The following is a 19,713-nucleotide window of genomic DNA, read 5'->3' as shown; positions in this document are numbered from 1 at the left end:
CGGCCCGAAACGGCATTCCAAATACCTCGGCCTCCCGACTTCTTCGTAATCTCCACATGGCTGCCCGAAATTTCACCACTAAATCGATTGGGAGAGCCTTTCCCAATATGGTAATAGCCTCGTAGGAGGTTGTTTTTAAAAACACCAGTGCGTACAATTAAGTCTCTGCGCTGAGCACTACTTAAATTTTGAAGAAGCTCTATTCATATCCAACCTATGCGCCCAAACGGGCGCCGCGTAAGATACCATGCGTTCGAAGACACCTCGATGCACCATGTACATTTGACAGCCAGACAACCCATAGTCCCTCCAATCAGTCCTCCTGCGTTTGTGCATCACTTAGATGGCGTCCGCCGCTACTTCCCTAATGTGGTTGCTAAACAGCAACTTCTGACCAAACAAAACACCTAGGTAATGATGAACTGTCACTCGGCTGATTACACAGCCTTTATGATTAATGTGGGAGTTTCGACTGTATGATAATTTGGCTGCAACCTTGAGATGCATAAACTTCGTTTTAGACACAGAAATCTTTAAATTTTGAATGTCCATCCAACCCTCCGCGGTTGACAAGGCCGCTTGCACTCGATCTTCCAGCTGTGGTCGTGAATTACCACAAACTAAAAGGAGAGAGTAATCGACAAAAGCCTGGGCCATGACCCCTTCTGGGAATATCAATTCCAGTAACCCGTCAAATACCAGGTTCCACAGCAGGGAACCATGAACGGAACCCTGCGGGCTTCCCCTGGTGACGGATTTTTCCACAGCTAGCTGCGCATGTTTAAACAGAGTTCGTACGATTAGACAAATAGGCACGTACGATTAGACAAATGGGCCTACAGAGCTACGGGAACATTGCGGAGTTCCAATTCATAGAAGACTGAACTCCAACACATGGAAGGAAATGCTGCCTCTATGTCTATAAAAATTGCCAAAACATATTTACAGTCGGCGCTTTCCTTCTCGGCAAGAGCATTTAAGATGCAATCCTCGGTGCTAACCCATTTCGTGAAGCCATATTAGCCTCGATTTAGAAAACAGTTCACCTCAAAGCTTTCCCAGTGCCGTTCCACAACCAGCCTTTCAAGCAACTTGTCGATTATCGGCAAGAGGCTGATGGGCCGATAACTGCGGGCCTTACTAGTACTCTTTCCTGGTTTTAAGAGCACTCTTACCAAAGCCATTGTTCAACAAGTCTGGAAGGAGTTCCAGCTAAGGCACCCCGTGAAAAGCCTGCCAAGCGACTCTTTTGCAGCAGATGGTAGAATATATCCGGGTCAAATTGGTCAATCCCCGGTGCCTTTATCAGTGCCATTCGAGAAACCACTCGGTCTATATCTACGGGATCCACAGCCCGTACGCCAGGGAAGGGCATAGCCCCCGCCCTAACGCCGACCTCTGCTTTACCCTACGGAGCATCTGGAAACAGAGTATCCAGGAACGCCTGGTAAGTCGCCACAGATGTTAAAGTGTGGTCACGATCACCAAACCCACATAGAACACTGTACACCACGTTCAATGGCTTTGGCCAGTAACATGATTTTGCGAGCTGCCAGGGGCTGCGCTGCAACTCGAGCATGGAGTCTTGCCATAACTTGAGTATGGCTTCCTTGATGGCATGAACATACTCATTACGGGCGCGCCGGTAGATCCGCAGACGCTCAGCGCGCACGTCATGGACGATAATCCCCGTTAAGGGACGATGCCGGTATCTTCTCCTAGCGGACCTAACTCTTGCTCGCAGCACGCTAAGGTCGGAGAACCACCACTTTTTCCCGGGTTTCCGCCTGCGTTTAACAGACGGCTCCCAGGAAGCAGCGGTCATGACGGTTCCAGGCTCTCCCCGATCAGCGGACTGGCCACTACCTAAGGGTCCATCCATTGGCCGGGGCCGCCGTCGGACCCTATCGCAGCCATTCTTGATGGCTCAATCGAATTGTTCAGCCATCAATTCTACCTCCTCTCTGTGCTCCATGCACCATTTCAACTTCTGCAAGGCAACTCGCGCTGATCCAGGCCCCTTAGGTTGTAGCGACCCGAATCTGGAGCTCTTAGACCGCTTCCGTAATCTCATAGTTTATAATACTATGATCGCTCACACTGGCCTCGGGCCAGACAGTCCAGCTATAAGTACTTCGCAGCAAGTCGCCCGTCACCAAAGTGTCGTCGATGTAACTTTCTCCCAGTTCGCAAGAGAAAGTGGTCGGTAGTTCTGCATCATTAATGAAGTAGAGGTTACTGGCTTTCCCGAACAGTTCGAGATCAGCGTCTTTGTGGTCAGTGTGTGATGGACCCCAAGCCGGAGACTTGGCATTAGCGGCCAGAGCAACCAACACTCCGGTGCCCGGGAGCACCAAAATCCTGAATCCTGTCCAACTTCGACAGCAAGTTAACGATACTCCATCCAAGCTGGAAGTAATCTGGCACTAGTAGGACATCGAGCGTACCCCTCGTGACTCGCGCGACAATTAATTGCTCATCCGACCATTGGAGCATCCAAAAGACATCCAATGAATCTGAGCCAACCACATCCACGGAGAACGGCCATCCCCCACGAGAATGAATAACATCCATCCCGTCTACCCAGGATAACGATTCCTGGGGGCCAGGTTACCCCAGGTGAACCCAAGGGCTCTTCGAGACCACGGGGTCTACCATAAGGCCGCAGAGCTCGCATCGGCCGCTATTCCCGTCTAGCAAGAGGGCTCTGACTACTGGCTTCACAGTGTTCGTTACCCTCATGAAAGTGAGAATAATACTAATACTGATAAACAACATTGCGAAGAATTCAGGCTTTATAGAAACCTGAGAAAGAAACTAAATTACGAAAGACAGAATAGTATTAACTATAGTAACTAAAGTACACCATCTTTCACGACGAAAATTCACAACTTACGAGTATTTCTGTTGCCATGGTAATATAAATATAATAATGAAGTAAAAGGATTAATTATTTTTTCTTTAATGAATATCTTTAATTCACAACTTTATCTCCAAGGTGGCTTGGTCTATGGCTTAAAACCTTTCCTGGTATATCACGAATGTATTCAAAAAATCTGAAAGCAATCAGTAGGTTGGTTCTCGCGTGATGCTAAAACGAACAAACAAACAGATAAACTTTCGGCTTTGTATATATAAAATACTTTCAAATACTGAATAAATTTATATTAATCATTTTTAACACAATTAGGGATATTTTTATTCAAAATTAATTTTTTTTACAATCTGTATATTTTTATTTATAATAATATTTATATTCTATTTATAATCCGAAGAGTTATTCAATTAAAAACATTTTTTAAGTAAAAGAACCGCAGGATCTCAACAAGTTCGAAGCGTGGGACCAGCAATGGAGACGTGGATGGAGACAAGATACATGTGGTGCTGTGATAATATGTAAGGTGGACACGACATCCCATATTGTAGGCGGGGAGGAGTTTTAGTGGGTAGGCCCGCAAGGAAGAGTCCCACACTACTATGGAGTATGAGACCACAAGGTGTCTATAAAAGGTTTCCCCTCCACTGACAAAAAAAAAAAAATATTTAACAAATATTATTATTATTATTCTACTAATTAAAAGTTTAATAACGGAAATAAAACTATAACAATACCATAAAAAAGTGATCTGGCATTTTTAATAAATCAAGGTTATAAATAAGTTCATGAGAATAATTTTATTATTGTTTCATTTGTATCTAGAATAATTTCTGTTAAATTATTATTGAATATACACTCCGACTATAATAAGTATGATGTTTATAAAAGGCGTATAAATTATACTGTAATAAGTGACTTTTCCCCATTGGGCAGGAAATGAGGTGATCTTTGTCTTTTATTGATCAGTGTGTTGAAGTCGTGACTTTATTATGAAAAAAAGTTTAATAGTAATAACGGTAAAAATTAGAAATAAAGTAGTAAAAGAAACTACTATAATTATTATTTTTCTTTTTTTAAAGTTCGTTTTCGTTTTAAATAATTTAAATTGCAGATCTTCGAGGTCATCGAAATCCATTTTTTTTATGATATTTGATGCCATTTGTTTGTTTTTCTTTCCTTTTTTTATCTCTAACTAGAGATTTATTTTATTTTATATTATATAGAAATTTTATGTGTATTTGATTTTGGTAGATTATGATTCTCTACATATAAATAAATAAAAATACGTGAAAGAATTTTATGTTTTAAATTGTTAAAAAATAAATTTATGATAAATTAATTTCACAACATTTTTAAATAATATAATGTGAAATTATCATTTATAATAATAAATAGATTTGAAATGGATAAAAAGATAAATCGATAATATGAAGGTAGAAAGCAAAGGAGGGTATTAATTTAAATACCGTATGTTTACTAATATAAAAATATATTGTACATTAGTTATTATGGTAGAATAAAATACATAAATGAGGAATTGGCATGCGTAGTAGGTCCTGTGCAAAGGTGGAGTTTTATTGTTTTACAATAAATCTTGTCTCCGATCATCTTAATAAAATAATTCTTTAAATAATAATTCATTGTACTTCCTTATCCTGCATAACCTTGGTTAAAATGACCTTCTTCTATCTCTATTTTTAACTGTGAATTATAATTCAATGGTCTTCATTATTTTCTTTTTCTTTCTTTAAGAAGTTTAATTTATTTCTTTTCCTTTCTTAACTATTTGATCGTTTTATTTATATTATTTCCTGTTTTATTTTTTTTATTTTTCAATCTATATTATTTCAAAATATATTTCAAACACAGTTACAATTAGTCTGTTGTTCTTGCTCAGTTAGAAAAAGATATTTGTTTTGTGAAATAATTTTTTGATAAATAATTTTTATTCTGTTTATTCTTCTGTACAGTTAAAAAATTTAATTCATAAAATTTATGACTATTTTTAACAAAATTTTTAATCGTATAAATGTAATCTATAAAGGCAGGGAAAGTATTTTCCTTAATGAAAATGTATCTGGTAAATGAGGAAACAAAAGAAATTATCGTTTTTCAACAAGAAATTTTCTTAAAAATATAATTAATTTTATACCTACACTTTTGTAAATGTGTGCGGTGTTTCTACATTCAATAATTGAATTCGTCACTTGGAATTTTGAATTTTATGGCAAATTACGTTGGATAAACAGAAAATAATTTTTTTTTTTATTATAATTAGATTTTTTGTTAAATAGTAAAATCTGAAATTCAAATACCAATTCTTTGCCGTTTGTCAGTTTAACCACACTATTTAGATGGATTCTTCATTTGTCATACCAAAATATACACTTTATTCTGATCTGTTACAAAATTACTAATGGTTAGGTGAAGTATTCTACAATTAAATGAAAGATTGGATCTGCTCCATTATTTGCCATGGTGGATGGCGGTAAAACCTTGATCAAAATTCCTCAAAAAATACATGTTATCAAAAAATAAAAATAAATGGTTTTGTAAGTCCTTATTAACATTTTAAAGTAATACATATGCTCAGATTCATGTGTTTTCTTCATACTCTTGATAAATGTAAACATATCCTGTCAATTTTTTTTTTTTTATAAATGAACCAACTGAGCTGAAGTATTATTAAGCACTTATGACTTCACTTTTCCTTTAAAATGTGAAATAAACAACATTACCAATTTTATATTTGTTCTAGCTAGACAGTACGTTTAACATATATTTAAAAATATGTATTTAACTAAAGTATGAAATTATTGTGATTTAATGATTAATTAATTCAATCTAAATTTAAAAGAAAAATAAAGAAAGTGTAAATCATCCATATTTTATTTATCCGGCAATTACTTAGTGTATGCTATTACTACAACCAATGTATTACACCGCAGCTGCAATGGCTGTACAATATTCTTTATAAATAGTAAAGTTATAAAATAGTAATGAAAATAATAAATACAAAACATTTAGAAGGCATAAAGATTATTTGAACAATATTATTTTATATAATGCGCACGCGCAACTTATGATGCAGAAAATTCAGATAGTTTTTAATTAGTATTATTTAAAAACGAATCATTGGTCTAGTATTAGTTTTGTAAAAAAAATGTTTTATTTTAAATAAATCAGTGAGACGTATTTTCAAAATAGTTGTGTAATTTGTTAAAAATTGTGATTATGTACAGACGAGCAAAAAAATTTTATCTGATATGCTAAATTATTGTGCTGAATTACATGATAATAATTCTAGTATTTCCTTTTTTAACGGTAGATATTGTTATTTTTTAAGAATAAGTTATTACATATATATATATATATTTTTTTAAAGTTAAAATCCATAAATAGCATAGAACTCGCAAACCGACTACTTTTCAAAAGTTCCTTTAACATTTCAAAAACACAAGCTGCTCGGAGCTTAGTCCAGCCTGTATAGCTGTTGATGGAAAGCTTCCTGTCCAGATTTTCCCAGTAAACGTGAAGGAGTCATAGAATATAGGTGTTGGTTTTCGTTTAAAAACATAATGTCCTGCTTCCTAATATTTACTGTCTTATTGGCTAATATGGATGACCCGGAGAATTACTAAATTTTCTATAACACAGTAAACAATCAGTTACCTATAGGTTTCAGCCGCTATGACGTTTTAAAAGGTAAAAACCACATCAGTTATTTTATTTTATTATCAGCGGTAACGTCGATTCATTCAATCATGGTGCTCTGCTATTAGGGCAAATCCTATCACGACTGCTTCTCACCACCATGTTCCATCCTATGCTAACCTCTACGTTTCCGCATAATTTCTCTTTTCCATAATTCCACCCATCATCTGAAATCTCTTCCTTCTTCCTTTCCTTTCCTTCTATTCACCAAACCTTCTATCGCATACACTAATGTTTATTAGTGTATGCGATAGAAGAACCTTCTTCTCATACAATGTCTACCCGGTTCCTTTCCCTATATTCAATCGCATTTAGGATTTTTCTGTTCTCTCCGGTTCTCCTTAATACTTCTTCATTTATTATATGGTCTTGCCATCTGACATTTATCATTCTTCTCCACACCCGCATCTCAAAAACCTCAATTCGTTTTCTGTCTGCCTTTCTCATCATCCACGTTTCAGCTTCATGCATCAGACTCCAAATTAAACATTTCATTAATCTCTTCCTTAACGCTAACTTTATCTTTCCTCACAGCAGTCTTCCCTTGTTATTAAATGCCTGCTTACTTCTTGATATCCTTGCTTAAATTTCTACTGTGCAAGTCAGGTCATCAGTTATAAAACTTCCTAAGTACTGAAATTTCTTCACCTGCTTTAAAACTTCATTTCCTATCTTAATCTCAATCCTCTACTTTTTTCCACCTAATTCCATACATTTTGTCTTCTTTTTGATAATTCTCATACCCCGACTTTCGCAAGCTTCGTTTAAGTCATCACGCATTTCATTCAATTTACTTGGGCTCTCCGCCAGTACCGCCATGTCATAAGCAAACGTATTCATTTTATTCTTCTTTCGCCGATCTTTATACCTCTTTTCCTATAATGTTATCTTACTAATTTTAAAGCCTTTAAGTCACTCTTTAGAAAGCATAGAAAAATGTTTAATAACAGCAAAAAATATCAGTTAACCGATTACGACGTGTAGTCCCGCAGTTATGAAAACTCTCCACGAATGTTCCTTTCAAAATAGCTCTCGGATGCACTGCTAGTACGGCGTTTCTTTAGGATTTATACATACGATCTCAAATATTCAATTCCATTTTGGATACTATTAAATACTTTTAATTGGGGATTTAATAACAGAATATTTATAAATAGTAAACAAAATATAAACACTAAATTTTTCCATCTGAAACTATTATTTCAGTATTTTTATTAAAGTACATTTTAAATTTCAACATTTAAATTTTATTGTACATACTTGGTTTACTTTAGCCGGGGTTCCTACACATCGTTCCGCAACCCACATTATACAACACATTAATTTTAACCTAAAAAATTATGTTTAAGAGATTGCACGATTTATAATAATTTAATTAATATTACATTAGAAAAATATATTTTTTAAATTTTAAGATAAATAAGAAAATCGATGCTTTAAATTATTAAATAAAATATTTTACTTTAATTCTATTCTTTTTTTTTGTAACTCTTTATTTACCGCTGGTTTGCCCAAATGAAATCGTAGGTAAATCATATGACACTATGGCGTGAAAGATGATCATCAAAAAAAAATCCTTAAGTAAAAATGACAATATATATTACATAAATAACCGATAACAAATTAAGTTGGAGATACTAATGTTAAAGAGTCCAGTCAGTGAATGAAACAGATAACACAATCAATAAATAACGCAAATAGTGAATGATAAACTGTAAAGCACATTAAAAAAACTCAATTCGAGATAAATATCGTCCTCACTCAGCACCTACAACTCACCACAATTAGTTACATAGATATCATCTTAGGGCCGATTAGTCATGTTCGGTGAGAAATATATGGACAAATGAAGCTAATTGTAGATATACAGAGGACCAAAATTTAGAATAATGACAATAATAATAATCCAAGGTAGCATTTCATTTCAATCATCAATACCCGTCGCCAAGATTCAGTACATCGAGCGTTTTCAGCCGCCTGATATCTCCTCCATTGCCCAGCAAATTTAAATCAAGATGATTAGTATGTGAACTCAGTCGGGATTTATATTTCAAACTCAGACGCCCAGTCTCCTCACGAACAAATGGGATATCCAGATGCCCGTGTATCTCACTATTCGTTACGAACCAAGGCGGCTGCGCTATTGCCCTTAGTACCTTTTTCTGAAACCGCTGAGTCACATCGACGTTCCTGTTACTAGTAGTGCTTCATAACCGAATCGCGTAGGTCCAAACTGTTTTAAGAGCGCCTTATATAGTAATACCTTGCTGGACAGAGACAGAACTAAGACCTCTGCCTTAAGTCACAACATCTTCTTGATTTTAATGTTAAGTTGCCTTCGTTTCTCTCTCATGTGTCCCACCCCCCGCCAATGATAAGCGACTATCTAAATATAATCCCAGGTATCGAACGCTGGTGGTGTATAGAATAGCGAAATTTTCAAGGTGAACTCGTGGGCAGTCCTTTAAATTTAAGATAAAAGTATATGTATCTAATATTACAAAATAACAACACAAAAAATACAAGGCTATCAGCAACATTAAATTTTTGTTAGGCCAATTAAAAAGTCAGTCTTTTTTGTTCCATAGAGTATATTAGATTTTTTCACACCTCACACTGTTTTAAAGTCAATTAAAGTTAAAAATATTGTGTTATATTTTTAATTTCTTTTCATTTTTGAAGAAAAAGTTTTATAATTAAGTGATATAGTAAATACAAAAATAAATAAAGAAATAAAACAAGATCTCTCACAATTTTTTTATATTTATACAAGTTGCTAAGCTTTAAATATGTCAAAGAAGATAACTAATAGTATTGTTACAAAATTATTTGTATATATAATAAGGGAAGGATAAAACAAGGTAACTTGTCACGAAAAGAAAAAGTTTGATTATGTTTCTAATTTCATTATGTGTGGGCTATACGAGTAGATTGTTGCTTTTTTAAACAAGTTTTTCAGTTTGTTGCAATAAAATTTAAAATTGAGAAATATGGAATATAAGGAAAAGTATTAACGAATAAATAAAAATTAGAAATTTAAAAAACAAGAAAGTTTGGTAGATAAATAAAAATTTTTTAATTTTGTAAATCATCAAAACAGTTATAAGTAAGCTAAATGGAATTTTGTAATCTATAAAAGGATATTTACCATAATATAACTTAATAAAACGTTCATAAAACCATATTTCTTTAATAATATACAAAAATTTACACGTATATATATATATATATATATATATATATATATATATATATATGTAATACAATTTATTGAAGTTACCTTTTATGGAATTTATGAAGTCTGTTGCTCTCAATTTATTATTTCAACTAACTCAAAAAAATAACTTATAAGTAATATAATAAAGTATTCGCCTTTTTTCATTTAAAATTAAAATCTAGAAATGTTCACATGATCATAAAATTGCGTACATGATCATAAAATACTATTAAAAAAGTAATATTCTTCTTTTTTCGATTAGACGTTATTAGATTTTGTTGCATCTCCTTTCTTCTTTTCATCCTCTTTCCATTGATTCCAGTACTTTTTCATTCTTTCTGGGAGTGCTCGTTATTGCTCTTCTGTAAATTTTCTTGAGTTGTTATTTGGTTTTTTCTTTTTATTTCGTGTGAAATCTTCAGTTGTTTTTTTGAAACTATTCAACTGTTATTATTTTTTCCCAAATTTTTATTTAGTTTTTCTTTGTCTTGGTTTACTTCCCGATGCTAACCTATTTTTGTTTTTCTTTTTGTAAAGCTTAAATAATTATTTTGTAAGTCTATTGTCACTCATTCTATAAATATGGCCAAAAATACATCATTCTTCTTTTCCGTTTCTTAATTTCTTGTTTCTTGGTAAATTTCTTTATTAGATTTTAGCCTATAACCTTCCACTGTTCGTTCTTTTGAGTCCAAAAATCTTCCTTAAGATTCATCTTTCTTTTAAAAAATCTCTTGCGTTAAACTTTCCTAAACACTAGTTGGCCTATAAAACTTCTGGACAAAATACTGTTTTGTATTGTCGTAGTTTACCTATATATCTTAAGAATTTCTTATTGTAAACTGCTATCGATCTGTAAGAAGCTTCCATTTTACGAGTTCTACCGTTTTTATTCCTTTCTTTTCGAGTACAGTTGATGTTATTATCTCCCTAAGAAACTTAAATTAACTTTGTGTATTTTTTCCCTTTTCAAAGACTATTTCTTCTGAACAGTTCTTATCATTGGTTATAAATTCTTTCTTTTATAGGACATTCTAAACCTATTTTTTTCTCTTTTCTGGCAATATTAAATTATTTTATATCACTAAATTTAATGTTTTTTTTTACTTTTTTTATAAAAGAGCGGGGATCAAATCGACAGCTATGATTACTACAAAAAAGTGGAAACTGGTAGCGTATAAAAACATTCCATGACTGATCGGGATTCGAACCCGGAACCTCCGCACGAAATTTCGAGACGTTACCTATTCAGCCACGGAGATCGCTCATATAATTTTTTTTCACAATTGCAAGCAGTAATATGCTTATAGTAAGAACGTAATAGTATGATTTTAATTTATTAATTAATTAAAAATTTTTTAACTCCCAGATTAGAAACTTATTAAACTGGTTTAAGAAAAAAACGTTTCCTGTAACATTATAATAATTAACATAATTTCCTTGATAAATGTACTATTATATTAGAAAAAAAGGAAAAAATTAATAAACAGACTTGCATTCATTAAATTACTAATTAATACTGTAAATAATAAAAAACAAAAATGTTATTGGCATTTCAACAAACTGCCGCGGTAGCCTTTTCTGGTAAACATCGCTTTTTGGCCTTTTGGCTGAGATCAGAGTGTAGATCGCATTAAATTTCTACCATTTAGTCTTTAATATGTAGTGGTTATTTATTGATCAGTTAAAATAATTTGATACGTATGATATGTTGATATGTTATTAAATTGTCATTAAAACGTCATTAAACTGTCATTAAACTGTCACTAGTTGATTTGGTTATTTAACCATATTACTTTAAAGAAAAACGACTTGTTTATTTTCTTTTTTAGGAAGTCTTAATCAGACAGCTCGAATAGTAGAAGAACTTTGCTATCTTATCTTTTTATCATGTCCAACGTCTTTCACACTAATCAAATTTCGAACAGCTCCAAAAAAATGTGAGGATTCCAACTCGGAATATATTAATTTTTACACGTATGTTCAAGTGTAATTCTTTACCAAATGGGTCGATTTCAATGCTTCTTTTCATATTTTATTTTATAGAGGAAGAATCTGTGGTAGTCCCAATACGATTTTTTTTCCAGATAACATAAATCATTTAAAGATATTTTTCAATATTATATAATTATAACTTCTTAATGTTTAATTTTTATAAAGTAATGTTATATACCTTGATGTCACATTAATATTCAAAGAATTTTAACAAAAAAGAATTTAGTTGGAAAGCTTAGGGTAAAAAAAAAATATTACTACTGCCTTCTACTACTCCACATTCTACTACTGCCACGTTCGATAGTAGTCTCTTAACATTCTTTCTTCATTTTTTTTATTTGAGTATTTATAAGTACACTTTACAATATTCTTTAAAATAAAATATCTTTAAAAAAAATTAATCGTATAAAAAGTAAAAAATAATTTGTTCATGTTTTCTTTAATATGAAGATCGTTATAAAAAAAGATAAGTAAATTCTCATTAATTGCTTGCTCTAACTTGGCGCTAATTTCCAAAAGTCTATGTTTAAAGAAAATAGACAAATATTTTTTACATTTTTCCTTTTTCTTTTTTAGTGTAGTTTAATTTTGAGTAATTATAAATATTTAGGCTTTGGTTATATATTTTAAATAGTATATAGCAAACGTTTTTATTAGGACTAAAATAAAATAACCTACTACTATTAGTACGTTTACAGAAAACCGATGAATTTTTAAGGAATGATATGTAACAGATAGAATTTTCGATAGATATATGGTTTACATATACATTCGTTTGTATGTTAATAAATTTTCTAACCGATATAATTAATTCCAATTATTATTAGGTATTAATGTTTCCATACTTACTGCTTTATTAATTTTCCTGGCATTATAGCTGTCAAGAGCTATGCTACAAAAAGGAAAGTATGGTAACCAGTTATAAAATGGGGTATGGGTTGTTTTGCATTTCTCGTCGTTTCATGTCCCAGGGACTCCAAAAAGCAAAGAACGGTGGGGGGGGGGATGTTCGTACGTACGTATGTGTGATGGCGTATTTGAAGCTAATAATAATTTTTGACTGGATAAACCGATTTTGATAAAATTTGGCAAAAAGACTTCTTTTTTGATGGAGGGGAGCAATTTGTTGGTAAAGTTTTTGAGGTCAATATTTCTAAGGGTGTAGTTTTTTGGGATCAATTTTCTCAAAAACTTAGCAAACATAATCCCACTTTATAATAAGCTCGGTACATGCGCATCTTACTGTGTTTTTTTTTTTAATTTTATGCCTCAAAAATTCTCCTCCTACCCTCATAATCGAAATAATTTACCTTTTTATTTATTTCATATTTTTTAACCGATTTTTTTTAATATCTTCCTAAGCACAGCAGTAATGCAAATGATCCAAAAACAATACATTGGGGAAAATACTGATGATAGGGAGATGTTCAAAATTCAGAAATATCGAGTTTTTTTAAATTTTTTAAACTCTTTTCACGTATAATTATTTTTCCCTATATAAAAATAAATAACTAATGCTAGGAATATACAACACCTTTGTTGCCAGCTTTTTTTTAGCACATCCACTGAGATATCTGTGCTACATCAGAACGTTTTTAATCGTAAATATAGAGAAGTAGGTTAAAAATTTCAATTACTGACATAATAAATTATATCTTTAATATTACTAAGAAAAAAAAATTGATAATTTTTATATCAGTCGCGAAGATAGTAAACATATTTATGCCTTCTACAATTTTAATATTCTAAATATGATTTTAATTTAATTTCACAAAAAGGAGAGACCTCTGTAAAAGTTTAACTCGTCAAATTTTAGAAAACTCAGTTGAAGCGCAGAACGGGGAAAACTACTGAACCAGTGCGAGGTAAGAGGAATATCAACAACACAAACATATGCTACAAAGCAACTGGCTTCTTGCAATCTACGATGTACCATCATAGTAACTATCCTCTCAGCTAAACTATTAAAAGTGCCAACACTATTTCAGACAACTTAAATAGAACTATTGCGCATCTACGTTTATGATTATTTAAACAAGTGGACACTAAATGTAAAGGAAGAAAAAAATAATTAATAAAGCCATAAGTCGAAATAATTCGTTTTATAAATAATTTATACCGCTCAAGCAACAAAGTCAAACTGCTACAGACGTAATACAGTTTGCGAAAATGAAAACGTAATTAAATCCTGTATTTATATTAGCAGAATTTTACATTTTCACCATATTTTTACAAAAATGTTCGAAATGATCACCCTGCAGAGCACTGTAGTGTTCGGATGAACATATTCAGATAGTCCTCTGACGGAAAACGTTGTTGTCAATGCCGTAGATTTCTTGTTGAATGTTCAACCTTCAGTTAATCGGTATAGCGGAGTTTGGATTCCCAAACTCTATCCTTCAAATAGCGTCGAAAGAAAAAATCGCAACTAGACAATCTGGAGAACACGGAAGCTACTGCTCTCTGCAGAGTTCGTGTTCTGTTAAAACAGCATGAACACGTGATATTGAATCGTTTGATGTGTTACTCACTTTCTTGTTGGAATCCGTACACTTTCTCACAATCTGTACAATGTAGAATTCTTCGAAAATTGTATATAAACTTCTGTATTGACAGTCCAATCGAAAAATATTGGCCTCACTATTCGAGTTACTATAAAGAGCATATCATATACTGATTTTCCCACTGTGAACTGGTCGTCAAACCTACGGTTTCAGTCACCTGATACCTGGTGTTGTGCGAATTAACATGCCTAGATCAATGAAACCATCCCTCGTCTAAGGTAAAATACAGCATCAAATCTATCTGTCCATTGACAATATTATTTAAAATTCGGTCACAATAATTAAGACGTTTCAGCTTGTCCGATATCTTAAGCTGTTGCACAGTTGATACATAATAGTTTCAAACTTAAATCGCGAAAAAGTTTTCGGCAAGATGTGAATTTCATACTACTTTACTGTTATAACTTACGTATATATTTTTTTAACTGGCTGAAATTCTTCTTTATATATCGACTATGGCTTACGGAGACCTAACATAAGGTCACCTATTTCATTTTGCTTTTGAAACCGACTTCGTTGTACGACATTTTTTAATCAAATCGTATATGTTGCTTTCTGGAGTACTGGTATTTGGACATTTTTTCGCGAATTTTGATACATTTCTACAAAGAACCCAGGTCGCAGATAAACTTCCACTGCAGCACCCCTTTCCTGGATTGAATAAGACATTTTATAAAATAAATAAATAAATAAAACAAAGAACAAATCTATACACCACTGAAACTTGAACAACTTATAACTGACAAAAATAGATGAGAGTAGTGACACATTCAACTAATATTGCGCTAATAGTAGCAACGATGGTAGCAGCGTTAAAATTTATACCAAAATAACTGCAGTTCTAGCCGGCTTGGTTTGGTTTTTAGCATTTTACCCGGTATTTCAAAAACAAATTATCATTTTATTTATTACATTAAATAAACTTGACCGGTTTCTCTTTGGAGAAATAACGTCTCAGGCTTTCTCCGGAAGGTTTGAATTTCGATTAGGTATTGCATTTTGCATATTTACATAATAATTTTTGTCCCATATTTCCAACCAAAAGCTTCCAGCTTAGTCATTATTATTTATTTAGATGTTTTAATCAACTACTGTTGTTGCTTTTTTTGCTACATATATACTTATGTTTAGTTTATACTGAATTTTAATTAACATTAATCCGTTTGCCTGTCACTAGATACTCCAGTTTTCAACAAACAGGTATTTCCTCTTTTATCTTAGTAGGTTGTAACAGCATCATTATAGTACGAGTAGACCTGCACTATATTATAACCAAATATACTTTCTATGATGATTACAAAGATATAACCTAGAATGTCCAGCTCTGTTCGAGTTTGTATTATGACAGAAATTATTTTAAGTTATTATAAATAGTAAGTTATTATTAAGTTATCTGAATGTACGTTATAATGTACATTATGTACGGTATAACATTATTAAAAAAAAAAAAACCGTTCATGCAAAATTAAAACTAGACTAAAGAATTCAATCGTGGCGTATGAAAACGTATCATAAAATCCTTTTCTAATCATTAATATTAAATTTAGAAAAAAACAAATGCATTTATTTATCAGATACTGGTAAATACCTAATAACATCCATTTTTTGGTATAATGACATGAAATTATGCCTATGTTAAACGGTAAACTCGTCAATATCAAATTAACCCGTTGGTTAAACCCGGCATTAATACTAGCGGTTAATGGAAGGAAATAAACTTGTTTATTTATTCTCCAGTTTATCCATTTATAAGCAATTTAAGATTTTTATTATATAACAAAAACATTTAATATGATAAACTTACGTAGATAATCACATTCCATTACAAACCATTTATTCAACTATTTTTAATTTTTATTGATAATATTTTTTATACGATTTCCTGGATAAATCTTGTCCGTAAGATATAGTTTTATTTTACTTTATTTTTAGATTTAAATTGTTCAACAGATTGTAAACTTAATTATAGTTCGGAAATTGATCTTATATACTCCCTGAACGACCTGTTTTTAGTCATTACTGTTAAATTCAACTACAAAAACCAACCGGATAAAAGTATTTATAAATCAATTAAAACATGAAAAAAATTTGAAATTTTGACATTGTAAAAAATTCAGTTTTTATAAACATTAAAAAAATGAAGTAATTTTGATTGACTATTACTTCGAAATTATTACGAAATAAATATAAATAGAATTCGAATCGATATGTGTACTTGATACGTGATAATTTTCCTCAAAAGTGATTTTTCATGTCTTGACGTAGGGGTTTTGCAGATCTTGATGCATCATAACTCCCTCTACACAAAAAACATAATTTTAGTATTGAAAATTTCGGGAAGGAAAGTATGGGCAAACATATGTGATGTTGATAATAATAATAAAATCTCTTTGAAAATCACTGAGATTATATAAAATAACCAATCATATTTAAAGAAATATTACTTGTATATCTCAATATTATATGATATTGGTTATCATATGACCAGTGGTTAAAGAGAAGAGATCTCTCCATAAATTAATAATACCCGCTCTTACCCATTAAAATGATAAAATAACAAGATATTTATATTTTCAAGTATTATTTATAATAGAGAAACTTACCTGTATTTGGCTGCCAAATCATTTATCATACTTTAGCTTATGATTTTTGGTTATTTTTCGTATTAATTTATTTGAATAAAATTACATACAAATAACTTTTTATGGAAGATGTTTACCTTAGTGAGATTTATTAAAATAGTTCAAATTAGACTTTTATTGTAATTCCCCATAGTAATATAATAAAATTCTATTATTATCCATAAAATTTACTGTATGTGTAGCCTCGAAACCATCTTATTTGAATCATCACATCTCACTTGTCAATAACTTAATGTTAATATGATTTAAATTTTCAAAGATACAAACGATTTTTATATAGTGCGAATTTACAAATCATGTTTTTCATGCATTTAGTATGGTTAGATTCTACCCAGTCATTTTTAATGATTCAATATTATGAAAAAATTTACGATCTGTCGTATGAATAAAAGATTTATTTTAATATTTGTTGCCTTTATTATATTATATAAATTCCTTTATTTTCAGTTAAATATTTAATATTTTTTTTACATTTCTTTATGTTTTAGATATTTTTTTTTTTTAATATGTAATAGTTTTATTAATATTATCTTTTTTATTATAGTAACCGTTTGCGTGTTCAGCGTATTTTATTATAGTACTTATTTCATAGTAAATATTTTACTTCAACATATGCCTTATTGTTCAAAAGACTGATAAATTAACTAATCGAAGAAATATGCTGTTTAAACTCAAATTTTTGGCATTTTGTTTGTTAGTTTAGTTACTGTCAAATAAGTTTTCCGGTTTTTTTGAAATTTTACTTTTGAGTTAGGCAAAACAATAAATATAGAACGGTTTTTTATATAATTGTTCTTTTAAAAGTGGCAGGTGCTAGTTTTCTTATACAAAATATCGAAGTGGAGGTGCGCTGAAGAAAAAACTTCCAATAATAATCCACGAATACATGGTTTTTCTTACTCATGAAAATACTGATAGACTGTCTTAAAGTCTACGCGATACATACTTAACTCTTTACGTTTTTTTTTGTCTAGGAGGACGGTTTTTTTATGACTGTTGAGTGTCGTGCCTTTCTCATTATAGTATTTAATACTTAATACTTATTTGCTTTTCAATATATTCATATTTTTTATCGTTTATTTTTCCTTTCCCGGCGAAGCTGGAAAGGTTATTCTCCCACTTCCGAGATTTTCACTCCCAAAAAAGGAGAATACCATCCGCTGATCTCCGTAGCGGAGTGACAGCGTCTCGGTTTTTCATCCGATGTCCCGGATTCGACAACCTTATCTTCATACGCTTCCTATGCACAAGCTTCGAGCTTATATGGTTAATTAATAATAGAAAAAGCGTCTATGTATGGAAAATAATTATTCTACAAACGTGATGCATTTTGATACCTCCAACTTCATGATTAATTCTACCAAAAACCAAAATTAATTAGCAACATCACCAATAATCCATACTCAATTTTTTTGTCTTCGACAGAAATCATTTCTCCAAATTTCAACAAAATCAGTCCGTACAGTCTGGATATATCAATTAAAAGCAGGCCAACACACATAAAGCTTTTCGTAATTTTTCAACGTTAAAATTATGTTTCTACCTCCATCTACGAAGTAAAGGAATTATTGTGATCGCAAAAATTTAGGTTTTCAGATTTCAACGGAAATATACATTTTGACCATTCCTGAATCCATTTTGACTGGTTTCAACGTGACGTCTGTACGTACGTACGTATGTGCGTATGTATCTCGCATACTAAAAAACCATTAGCCGTAGGAAGTTAAAATTTTGGATTTAGGACTGTTGTAACATCTACTTGTGCACCTTTCCTTTTGATTGCAATAGATTGAACCAAAAGTGTCCAAAAAGCCAAAATCCAAACAATTTGTATTTTGGACTTTTTTCATAACTGCAGTAATAAGCCCTCATTGAGAGCTTTCAACGATGAATCACAAGCGGGGCGTTTTTCACTGGTTCCAGAGTTATAGCCGAATAAAATTTTTAATTAATGAAATATTTGGATCTTACAACAGGAAGTTGGAAAGCACATCAGTTGTAATCCGACTTCATCTCCTTTTTTTAAAATATTTTATTTAAATTTAAATATATTGATTTATTAATAATCATTAACCTCTAATTGTAAATAAAATTACGATAAATAATAATTCAATTATAACAATTAAAAAAAATGGAAAAATATCAGAAGTTGTTAATGAAATAAAATTTTATGTACGTTTCATTTTAAAAAAATGTGTAATCTAATTTAATGTACAAGGAAGGCATATGGTGTCCACATCAGATTTTTTAATTTAAGAGGGTAATGAAGCATTAAGATATTTAAAAACTTGTACTTGTAAAATTTCACCCGATTAAAATTCTTTACAAAGTGATTCACGATGAATGTAACAAATTTTCAGGACATGTCCTACTGATTCTACCATTTTACTCAAAATCAAATTTTCTACAAATGTTGTTTAAAAGTTTTATATGTTTCTATTACCCAATTAAAAAAACTTATTTTACGCCAAACATAAAATAATGTGTTTTCAACCAAATCTTGTGTTTTTTAAACCAGATTTTTTTAAAAATACACTTTTTAATTATTCAGGTCAGATTGTATATAAAACCACTAAATTTATTTCTTAATTTGCGTTCCAAAATTTATAGTCTAAGCCCACAAATCAGGGCGAAATTTATCTCTAGACAAAACTCGCTAACGAAATATTTCCGAACCTATGTTTAGATGAACTTTCTTTTTAA

This window comes from Lycorma delicatula, chromosome 4 (assembly GCF_047948215.1).
Source record: "Lycorma delicatula isolate Av1 chromosome 4, ASM4794821v1, whole genome shotgun sequence".
NCBI classification, from domain to species: Eukaryota; Metazoa; Arthropoda; class Insecta; order Hemiptera; family Fulgoridae; genus Lycorma; species Lycorma delicatula.
The sequence above is the reverse complement of the archived record's forward strand: the minus strand, read 5'-3'. Positions refer to the sequence as shown.